The sequence below is a fragment of the Propithecus coquereli genome, unplaced genomic scaffold, assembly GCF_000956105.1.
Source record: "Propithecus coquereli isolate 6110/MARCELLA unplaced genomic scaffold, Pcoq_1.0 Scaffold273, whole genome shotgun sequence".
Lineage (NCBI taxonomy): Eukaryota > Metazoa > Chordata > Mammalia > Primates > Indriidae > Propithecus > Propithecus coquereli.
The window spans coordinates 3,484,138-3,496,374 of record NW_012148319.1 but is presented as its reverse complement, the minus strand read 5'-3'; the positions used below and the strand labels follow the sequence as shown (position 1 = coordinate 3,496,374).

At 35.9% G+C, this 12,237-nt stretch overlaps 1 protein-coding gene across 1 annotated transcript in view; it reads left to right on the top strand.

Moving 5' to 3' along the window:
• Positions 1 to 1,365: 1,365 nt before the first annotated feature.
• The window catches only part of G2E3 (G2/M-phase specific E3 ubiquitin protein ligase), a 70,248-nt gene continuing 59,376 nt past the window's right edge, over positions 1,366 to 12,237 (top strand). The window contains exon 1 of the mRNA XM_012647879.1: positions 1,366 to 1,403. The gene's annotated coding sequence lies outside the window, so the exon portion shown is untranslated. The remainder of the gene's footprint in view (positions 1,404 to 12,237) is intronic.

Below are 12,237 nucleotides of genomic sequence, written 5' to 3'. Positions count from 1 at the left end.
ATCCTCTTTGCCAATCCCACTCCAAGAGATAACTGTTTCCAGTTTATGTATCCATCCAGAAACTTTGTATACCATATACACACATACATACTTTAAAAGAAGGATGCTGTAGTCTTCTAAAAATGATTTTTTTCTATATTTCATTTCAGTACCTACTGATCCACTTCATTATTTTTAGTGCAGCGCCAATATATTAGATCCTAAGGTATCATAACCTACATGTATTTAACTATTTCCTTTTTGGTAGACAGTTACTTTCTATTTTCCACTGTTAAAAACAGTACATCAGTTAATAGCTTTACACATGTATTATCTGTAAAATAGATGCCTAGAAATCTAGGGAATCTTTCAAATTGTATTTTTAACAGAGGCTAAAGATGGCTTGGTTTGAACTGATCAGCGTAGGTAAATCAACGCTATTAGATGTGAGGATGATCTTGTGGCAACATCAATCACAGACCTAAATAAAGGTCAGAGATTAGTTTTCTCTCCCCCTACCCTACTCCTCCAAGAGAATGTCTAGTTCTTCCTTTTGTTTCTGAAAGCTCTCAGATGTATCTCTTCAGAAGCGCAAGATGTTTTGGATCAGGGATATATTTGTGGTCCTCAATAAAGGAAAATGACACTGTTGTCCTAAGAATCTCACAGGACAATACGTAATGATCTTATAAAATGATCCCTTATCAGAGGGGGAAAAAAAGATTTATTGCTTTCTAACACTTGCCCTCACATGTTTTATTTGGGACCAAGAACTGTCCTACACTTACTATTTTCAATTTGTGGCTGGACTACGAGTGATTGATGCACTTGGCTTTTTGTCTTCCTCAAACGGGACAGAAAGAGGTTAAAAGTCTTGACTGAGCCTGGAAAGGACTGAGGAGGCCCAAGAAAACCTGTGCTAAGTATGTGGAGGGTTTGGTTTTTTCCTTCTGGCTGCTGCCATTGTTTACTCGAGGAAAAGGGGAGGGGTAAAAAAACCTTCCAGCTCCGTCAGGGCTTTTATTTTCCCCATTCTTTGAAGGTGATGAAAATTCATCACGTCTCTGTCCATTGCAGAAACAAGATTCTCCCAAGAGCAATCAGGCGGAAACAACGCCCCCGCGCCCACGGTTCTTCTGAGATCCTACCTACGGAAAGAGAGCGTATAAAATAAACTAATGCGAAGTGGACACAGCCAGGTTGGCGCGAAGCAGACGCGCGGGGTCACTCCCCACATCCGGCGCCTCCGCAAGTCCCGCCCTCTGGGGCGGGGCCGACCCCTCCTTCCGGGTTGCGGGCGGAAGTGAGCGAATTTGAATCCTCCGGGCCGTTGGATGGGGCAGCTCGTGGTTGGCGTGCAGTGGCGCAGTGCGAGAAGGGAAAAGTGACACGGACACTCTGGAACTTCTGCCCAGCGCGCCTTGGTGAGTAAATGGGGAATGGGAAGAAACGGAGTATTACAGAGTGAGAAGCGGGACCGTCGAATGGAACAGGCGGTCTAGAGGCCGGACAGTGTGGCGGGGGCCTCAAAGTGGCTTTGGGGGTGTCTGGTCCTGGGGTCAGGCGTGGAGACTTTGGGAATTGGGGGCGCTGAGGAGCGTCTGCCGGGCCAGCGCTCCCGACAGTTGCGCACACCAGCCGACCCTGAGATTGAGGATGCGGAGGCCCTGCCGGCCCCTCAAGATTAAGCCTTGTTTATACGCTGTCTCTGTGGTTTTTTCGTAATCGCAGTTTAGTATTTCCATCCATTTGGCTCGAATCCTGAAGCTTCAATAGTGGTTAAATCTCATTGTGAAAGCGTTACCACAGGTAAAAGAATCTTCCTTTATTAAAAGATGGAAAGTTGGAGGCAGGTTTAGAATGAAAAGGTGCTCTATGTGGTTCCGAGTTCCCCCAAAGAGGGATGGATACCCGGAGCAGTCTTTATTACCTTGGACTGCAGGGAAGTGACAGTCTTTGAATTGCCTGGTGGGGATTTAAACTGAAAACAGTATCCTTTGTATTTAAAACCCGGATATTTTCCTTTCACGGTTGACACTTTTCATGAACCTCAAAAATCCGACACTCTTGCCCATTTAAACTAGCTATAAGGTTAGAGCGGTGATTCACAGGGGTCTTAATTTGCAAACAATAGGGATAAGATTTAGTTCCACTGCCCTGACTTTTCACCCCCGTCATTCATTGGCCAGCTGGGTTATTAGGGAGTCATTTTCGAATTATTCTACTGTTACTTTAAGAATCGGTTTTTCTTTAGTTTTTGTTGTTGTTTTGGGTTTTCTTTTTTTTATTTTTAATGATGAACTATCTCAATATCAAACTCCATTCAACCCCATAGTAAATCTATGTTTTATGGAATAGTTTAAATGTGTTACCCTAAATGTAAATTGTAAATGAGAACTTTAAATGTGTGCAAGTTTTACATCTGGCCATATTGAGAACTGTCATACTAATTTTGTGTTGCTTTATAGAAAAAGATATTTTAAGTTCCTTTTAAGGTTTTGACACCAGGATGTTGTACCACATAAATGTAGAAATATCTTTTAAATAATATTTTTAAATAATAATTCTAATAGTTCAGAATAAAGACATTACTTCATCCACTGCTAGCTACTCCTACTCCCCCATTCCTGCTAATGAACTTTTGTTTTCAGTATTAGCCAGGAAGAATAGGTTTAAATAGTGTTTATGATCATTGAAATATAAATGTTTTTCATACAATGTCTTTGTAAGAAAGACATTGCGTATACTTCCCTAAGGATTGCAGACCGGATTCCATTCTTCTTTCATATGTGCTACCAGAAAATGGTAAATTCATTAAATTGATCTCTACTTTGTAATCTGTTCCCTACCTGGATTCTTTTCATTGAGTTTTTGTTTTATCTACCTAAATCAAGGAGTTTCAAACTTTATTGTGTATACATTACCTTGAAGGGTTTGTTAATTGTGGATTCTTGCACTTCAAATCTCAAAAAATTCTGAGTCAGTAGGTCTGGAGGATGAGGTTAAAGAGTCTGCATGTTTAACAGAAACATTAGAAAATTCTACCAGGGTTTTAAAAACATAGACTTGATCTTTCTTAGAGAAGCATTATAATGTAGGGCTAGGGCCAGATTGCCTTGGTTTGAATCTCATCTCTACCACCTAATAGCTGAGTTTCCCTGGGCAAGGTGTTTAATCTCTTTGTCCTTCAGTTCCCTCAACTGTGTAATGGGGATAATACCTACTCTGTAGGATTGTTGTGAGAATTAAATGAGTTAATATATATATATATACAAAGACCTTAAAGTAGTATGTGGCACATAGCAAGTGATATATGTATATATATGTCTCTTATATTATTAATATATTGAGTTAAGTATTGTATAAGCCATATAACTCATTAATCTTCACAATATTGCTGAGATAACTATTATTTTCAGGTAAGATAACAGGCTAAGAGAGGTTCAGTAATTTGTTCCCACACAACTAATAAAATGTTTAAACTAAAGTCAGAAACAAGGTTATGCATTTTTTTAAAAAAATAATACTTTTTGCCTCTCTTTGCAGTCTCCCTCCAAATGTTGCTCCATAAAAATTTCTGATGGCTTCCCATTGTAATTAAAATGTCTTAGCTTTTCCTTTTTTTTTTCGAAAACCCTTCAGAGTCTGGTTCTAACCTTTGTTTCCAAGCATCATCTTTATAATATTCCATCACTTTTCCAACCTGCTAATGTTCCATCAATACTACTACAATTCTCCAAGTCTGTCTCTTATTTCTTATATGCGTATTTTACCATTGACCTTTTTGTTTCTCCTCAAGATTTTACTCAAATGGATTTCAAGACTTCTCCAGACAGAGTGCTGCTTCTTCAGTACAATGTAGTTATAAACATACTATAGCAGTAGACTGAGAGCGCTTATCCTCTTCTTTATGTCTGCAATGCTTAGTGCAGAACAGTGAGTATCCTTATACTCTGAAACTGTGTATGTTCAGTGAGTACTTATTTTAACATATTGTGTCTTATGCTATTAAAAACTAACAAAAAAAACTTTGCTTTTTTTTCCTGAGATGACAGTATATAATTCTGTGTAGTTCAGTAGAGATTTTAGTGATAGCATATGCTTTATAAGCTTTACATGAAAAAATAGGTATTGAAATCATAGGCTCAGAAGACATTTCAAGTGGGAAAAAAATCAAGAGCAAAATTTGTTGATATTCATAGAATTCTAAATCCTTTATCAATGTTTTCTCACTTAATCCTCACCACCATTTTATTATTCCTATATTAAGATGAAGAAACTGAGGCATCAAAAGATTTAAAAACATTAAAAATGTGTTTTGTTAATTTAATTTCCTATTGGCACAGTTTTTTTTAATTGTAAGAGTGCTATATGTTAGATATAATAAAAAAGTGGCTTGATTCAGAATATTAGGGAATTAAAAAACAGCAAATTTTTCCTTTCCTTTTCAGTTTCATCTGTTAAGACTGTTACCTAACCTTCTTGACCACAGCTTTTCTTTAAAAACCTGCCCAATGATGTAGGGACATCATTCTAAGGACCAGTGGGTAGGGTTGTTCTAAGGAGTATAGGATCCTAATATGCTCCCATGCCACGCCCCTTCTCCACCCAAAGTAGTACAGATTTTGAATCAGAGCTGGATATGTGGTGTAGGCTAGACCATTCGCGTGATTTCTTCTTGAATTTTGGAGTTGGGATACCACAAGACTATTGGAAGCCAAGCTGGAAAGGTCTTTTTATGTGTTGGGATGACATTTGAGTCATGAAGAAACATGAACAGTGGGCATAGGGAGCCAATATTGCGGATAGAGGGGTGCTGTTTTCTGAAGGCTAGTTATATATTTACGTTAATATAAACTTGTAACTTCATTGCTTTTCTGGTTAATTTAAACAGATGTCTTTTGTTTTAAATGAAGATTGTTAACTTTTAAACAACTGGTAATATAATTTGTATGTAATAGAATTTACCTATTTTAGGATACAGTTCAATGAGTTTTAGTAAATGCATTCCATTGTGTGAATATACCACAATTTGTTTTATCCATTCATCTGTTGATGGGTATTTAGGGTGTCTACAGTTTTTAGCTATTACAAGTAAAGCTGCTGTGGACATTTGTGTACAGTGGGCATATGTCTTTATTTCTCTTGGCTGCACCATGTGATTGATGTATATTTGACCTTTTTTCGGGATAAAATTCACATTCATAAAATTAGCCATTTTAAAGTGTACAATTCAGTGACATTTAGTACATTTAGTACATTCAGCTGTATTGTGCAGCTATCGTCTCTAATTCAGAACATTTTCACCCCCCAAAAAAACTTCATACCCATTAGACAGCCACTGCCTACTCCCTCATTCCCCCAGTTTGTGGAAACCACAAATCTGCTTTCTGTCTGTGAGTTTATCTATTCTGGATGTTTCATATAAATGGGGGTTATACAATATGTGACCTTTTATGTCTGGCTTCATTCACTTAGTGTAATGTTTTCAAAGTTTATCCATATTGAGGCCTGTATCAGTACTTTATTCCTTTTTATTGCTGAATAATAATCTGTTGTATGGATTTACCAAACATTTTGTATATCTATTCATCAGCTGATGGATAATTGGATAACATTTGTGTCCAAGTTTTTGTTTGAATACCTATTTTCAATTCTTTGGGTGTATACCTAGTGGAATTGCTGGGTGATATGGTATTAATAGTTCTGTGTTTAATGTGTTGAGGCATTGCCAAACTGTTTCCACGGTTGCTACACCATTTTACATTCCCATCAATAATAAATAAGGGTTCCAATTTCTCCATATCCTCATTAACACTTGTTATTTTCTTTTTTTTATATTATGGCTACCCTAGTGGGCATGAAGTGGTATCTCATTATGGTTTTGATTTGCATATCCTTAATAGTAATAATGAGCATTCTTTTATGTGCGTGTTGAGCATCTGAAGAATTTCTTTGGACAAATGTCTGTTTAGACCTTTTGTCCATTTTTAAATTGGATTACTTGTCTTTTCGTTGTTCAGTTGTAAGAGCTTCAGATATATTCTAGATACTAGACTCTTATCAGGAATTTGATTTCCAAATATTTTCTCCCATTCTGAGGATTATCTTTTCATTCTCTTGATAGTGTCCTTTGATGCACGTAAGTTTTAGATTTCGATGAAGTCCAATTAATTTTTTTCTTGTTGTTTGTGCTTTTGGTGTCGTATCTCAGAAACCATTGTCATGAAGATTTACCCCTATATTTTCTTCTAAGAGTTTTATAGTTTTGTTTTTGACACATAAGTCTTTGATCCATTTTGAGTTAATTTTTTGTACATGGTGTGAGATAGGGGTTCAGCTTCATTCTTTTTAATATGGCTGTTCAGTTGTCCCAGCACCATTTGTTGAAGAGACTGTTCTTTCTCCATTGAATGGTCTTGGCACCCTTATTGAAAATAAATTAACTATAAATGTATCATTTTACTTCTGGACTCTTTATTTTCCATTGATCTATGTGTCTGTCCTTATGCTAATACCACAGATTTAATTACGGTTGCTTTGTGGTAAGTTTTGAAGTGGGGAAGTGTGAATCCTTCGACTTTTTCTTTCTGGGAATTGTTTTGACTTCAGTGTTGCTTGCAATTCCATGAATTTTAGGATCAGCTTCTCCATTCCTACCAAAAAACGCCATTAGGATTTGATAGGGATTACATCAAATCTGTAGATTATTGTGGGTGGTATTACCATCTTAACAATATATGGTCTTTAACACAGTGTCTATCCATTTATTTAGGGTTCTTTGGTTTCTTTCAGCACTGTTTTGTAGTTTTCAGTGCACAAATCTTACACCTCGTTGGTTAAATTTATTTCTAAGTAATTTTTATGCTATCGTAAATGGAGTTGTTTTCTTAATTTCCTTTTTAAATTGTTCATTGGTAATATATGGAAATACAACTGCGTTTTGTGTGTTTATCTTTCATTCTGTAACTTTGCTGAATTTATAAGCTCTTAACAGTTTTTCTTGAATTCGTTAGGATTTTCTGCATATAAAATCATGTCTTCTGCAAGTAGTTACTTCTTGCTTTCAATTTGAATGCCTTTTATTTATTTTCTTGCTTTATGTTCTGACTAGAACTTCAGGTACAATGTTGAATAGAAGTGGTGGGAATGTATACCTTTATTTTGTTCCACATCTTAGGTGGAAAGCTTTCAGTGTTTCACCATTGAATATGATGTTAGCTGTGGGGTTTTCCACAGATGCTCTTTATCATGCAGAGGAAGTTCCTTTCTATTCCTAAATTGCTGAATGTCTTTATCATGAAAGACCACCGGATTTTGTCAAATGATTTTTCTGTATCAATTGGGATGAGCATGTGACCTTTGTTCCTTTATTTTATTAACGTGGTATATTGCGTGGATTGATTTTCGTATGTTGAACCCCTTTTGCATTCCTGGGATAAATCCCACTTTGTCATGGTACAAACTTCTCTCTCACTCTCTCTCTCTCTCTCTCTCTTTTTTTTTTTTTTTTTAGGACATAGTCTTGCTCTATAGCCCAGGCTGGAATGCAGTGACACAATCATATTAATAGCTCACCGTAGCCTTGAACTCTTGGGTTCAAGCAATCCTCCTGAATAGCTAGGACTACAGGCACAACACCACCATGCCCAGCTGATTTTTAAATTTTTTGTAGAGACAGGGTCTCACTATGTTACCCAGTCTGGTTTTTGAACCCTGGCCTCAAGCAATCCTTCTGCCTTGGCCTTCCAAAGTGCTGAGAATACATGTGTGAGCTACTGTGCCTGGCCATAAAATTCTCTTAATAAGGATTCAGTTTACTGGTATTTTGTTAAGGATATTTGCATAAAGTGTACTGGTCTGTGGTTTTCTGTAATGTCTTTATCTGGTTTTGAAATTAAGGAATGCTGGCTTCTTAAAAGGAGTTAGGAAGTATTCCCTCCTCACCTCTCTTTTGGAGGAGTTTGAGAAAGATTAGTGCCAATTTTTCTTTAAATGTTTGGTAGGATTCACCAGTGAAGCCGGGCCAGGACTTTTATTTATTGGGAGCTTCTTCATTACTGGTTCAATCTCTTGTTGTAGGTTTGTTGAAATTTTCTGTTTTTTCTTGAGTCAGTTTTGTTCATTTAATTTGTTTAACCTGTTAATTATTTAACTTCTTAGCATACAATTGGTCATAACAGTCCCATATAATCCTTTTTATTTCTGTTAGGTCTGTAGCATTGTTCCCCTTTTATTTCTTCTGATTGTAGTAATTTGAGTCTTTTCTTGGTCATCTAACTAAATATTTGTCAATTTTATTAATGTTTTCAAAGAACTAATTTTTATTTCATTGACTTTTTTTTATTCTTTATTACATTGTATCCAGTCTAATCTTTATTAAGTCCTTCCTTCTAGCTTTGGATTTAGTTTGGTCTTTTTCTAGTAGTCTCTTCAGGCATAAAATTGAGTTATTGTTCGGGGAGCTTTTTTATTATAGCCATTTATGGCTATAAATTTCCTCCCGAGCGTGTTTGTGCTGTATACCATAGGTTTTAGTATATTGTGTTTTCGTTTTCATTTATCTCTAAGTATTTTCTAATTTCCCTTGTGATTTCTTCTTTGACCTTTTGGCTGCTTAAGGTTGTATTGTTTAATCTCCACATGTTTGTGGATTTTCCACTTTTTCTTCTCTTATTGATTTTTAGTTTTATTCATCATGGTTGGAGAAGATACTTTTGTGTGATTTCAGCCTTAAAATTTATTGAGACTTGTTCTGTGGTCCGACATAAGGTCTGTCTGTGGAGACTGCTCCATGTGTACTTGAGAAGAATGTGTTCTGCTGTTGTTACTGGGTGGAGTGTTCTATATTTATCTGTTAAGTCTAAACTTTCTCCTTTCATTTCTGTCAAATTTTCTCTCATATTTTGGGGCTCTTATTAGGTGGGTTTATGTTTATAATTGTCATGTCTTGAACTGAGCTTTTAGTCAATCTTTAATGTCTTTGGGTCTTATAACAATCTTTGACTTACAGCCTATTTTGTCTTATATTAATATAGATACTCAAGCTCACTTTTTGTTACTGTTTGTATGAACTGCCTCATTCTATCCTTTCACTTTCAACTTATTTGTCTCTTTGGATCAAGGCAAGACTCTAGAAGACAGCGTATGGATAGGTCTTTTTTTTTTTTAAATCCATTCTGTCAGTTTCTGCCTTTTAATTGGAGGGTGTAATTCATTTACATTTAAACTAATTACTGATAGGGAAGGATTTCTCCTGTTTTACTATTTATTTTCTGTATGTCATATTTTTTTTATTCCTCATATCTTCCATTACTGCCCTTTTTTGTTTAACTGATTTTTATAGTGTGCTATTTTGATTCCCTTCTCATTACCTTTTCTGTATATATATTTTAAGTTATGTTCTTAGTGTTTATCTTGGGGATTACAATTAATATCTTAAACTTTTACAACCTAGTTTGAATTAATACCCACTTAGCTTATATAGTATACAAAAATCGTACTCCTGTATATCTCATCCTTTCTCCTTTATGTTGTTATTGTGATTAATTACATCTTTATACGTTTTGTGCTTGTTTTATATATAATGTGCCCAATAGCACAGCTTTATAATTATTTTATGTGTTTTTTTTAAAAGAAGGAATTACCAAAAATGCAATACTGCTGGCTTTTATATTTACTTCTTTAGTTATCTTTACTGATGCTTTTATTTCATCATATGACTTTGAGTAACTCTCCAGTGTCCCATTAGCATCTCTAGTAGGGCAGATGGCAGATCTACTAGCAACAAAATTGCTCAATTTTTGTTTATTTGGGAACGTCTTTGATTTCTCCTTTATTTTTTCCCATTTTTTGAAAATTTAAAACATTTTTCCTTAGTTTTAAAAATAATTTTTAAATTCTTTTAAAAAGTAATACATATTGGGGGGGGAGGGAAAGGAATACAAATTCATGATGAAGAAAATTCAAGGAGTACAAAAGCATACAGTATAGTCTCCCTTTCACCCCAGACCCCAGATCTTCCAGTCCTGCGAAGCAGCCACTCTTACCTTCTCCTGGATGATTTTCCAACCAATACAAGCTTTTAAAAAACTTATTATTGAGGTGTAATATTTATACCAAGTATATTTTAAGTACAAAATTAATCATGTTCATTGTTTAAAAAAAAACTCTAAAATACCAAAATTTATGAAAAATTCAAAGCAAAAGCCCCCACCCCACCCTAGTCTCTTTCACCATAGCTAACCACTATTAACAGTTAGGGTCCTGGAAATATTATTGTCATTCCTGAGCTCAGAAACTCCAGATCTTGCTGGACTCCTACTCTTCTCTCTCTTCATCTAATTACATCTCTCACTTTGCATATAAGAACCCTCATAGGTAAATGTTATCATCTCCATTTCACAGCTGAGGAATTTGAGGCTCAGAGAGAAGTGGGTTGCTCAAGGACACAAGGCAAAGCCTGGAGTTCAAACCCAGGTGAGTGTGTCTGATTCAAGTATTCTTTCTGCCATGTTCTTCTCTGCCTGGTTCCTGTTCAGAGTCTTAGTGTTTAATTACTCTGTCACATGAGGTAGCAGACAAATTCTCCTGTTGTAATTAAGAGCTCTTTTTTTTTAAGACAAGAGAGGACCTGGTCCTGTGGGAGCTGTGACTAAACATCTCTTATTGCCCAAACCCTGAACTTGGAAAGGTGAAAAGATGCCATCTGCTTCAAGAAGTGTACAGCTTGGATGGGCTGGTTACTTACAGCAGACTTGGTCAGTGCAAAGGGGCTAGGACGAATAAGACCTGCCTACTGAGGCAGGGTCAGGACTAGGGGGAAATATCCAGCTGATGAAAGGGATTATATTATTATCTGATTATCCAATCCAAGGAGAGTCATACAGTCCAATCAAATGGCAGAATCAGCAAAAAGAGCCTCCAGAAGAAATCCCCCAACATCCCATGGTTTAGCATGCCACTGTACCTTTTCACATGCTTTGCGTGGAGTGCTTTCCTCCTTGTCTGTTCAGCATATTTATTCACAATTAAGTTACAGTGTCACCACCTCTGTGAGGCCAGCCACTCCCTTTTTATAGAATTTGCCATACTGTATGTGTGTGAAATATGTGTTTACTTGCCCGCCTCTCTTGTAAGTCTATGTACTAATAGTCTTCTCCAATTTTGAAGCACAGTTTTGCTGTATACAGAATTCTTGGCTAACAGGGGTTTTTTTCTTTCAGCACCTTAAATATGTCATCCCACTGCCTTCTGGTGGAACTCAATGGTTTCTGATGAGAAATTGGCTATTAATCTCATTGAGGATCTCTTATATGTGATTAGTTGCTTCTCCCTTGCTGCTTTCAAGATTCTGTCTTTGTTTTTGCTTTTGTCCATTTGAGTATACTGTGTCTTAATGTGGATCTCCTAGAATTTGTCCTGATTAGAGATCCTTGAGCTTCTTGAAAATGTATAGATTGAGGTCTTAATGAAATTTGGCTATTATTTCTTCAAATAGTTTTTCTACTCTTCTCTCTTTCTCCTATCTTTCTTGGACTCCTGTTGAACATATTTTGGTATGCTTGATAGTGTTTCACAGTCTCTTAGGCTCTGTTCATTTTGCATTTTTTTTCTCTCTTTCTGCTTCTCAGACTGGATAATTTCAATTATTCTGTCTTCAGGTTTGCTGATTCTTTCTTCTCCTGCTCAATGTGTTGTTAAACCACTGTAGTGAATTTTCCGTTTTAGTTATTGTACTTTTTAGCTGAAGAATTTCTGTTTATTTCTTTTTATCATTTCTCTTTATTGATATCCTCTATTTGTTGTGACATTGTTGTAAATATTCTTTATACTTTATGAGTATAAATCCTTTGTCAGATATGTCTTATAAATGTTTTTTCCCAATATGTGTCCTGCCTTTTTGTTTTCCTAGCAATGTCTTTTGATTTGAAAGTCTTTAACTTTGATGTTTAGTTCATCAATTTCTTTTTGATGATTCCTAATGTCCTATCTAAGAAGTCTTTGCCAAACCCAAGGTCATGAAGATTTTTCCCTGTTTTCTTCTAGAAGTTTTGTGTGTGTGTGTGTGTGTGTGTGTGTGTGTGTGTGTGTGTGAGAGAGAGAGAGAGAGAGAGAGATCCATTTTGAATTGTTTTGTGTATGAGGTTAATACTCTTTTTTTTTTTTTGAAACAAATATTCAGGTATTTCAGTACTATTCATTGAATAGACTATCATTTTCCTCATTGAATTACCTTGTATCTTTGTTTTTGTTTTT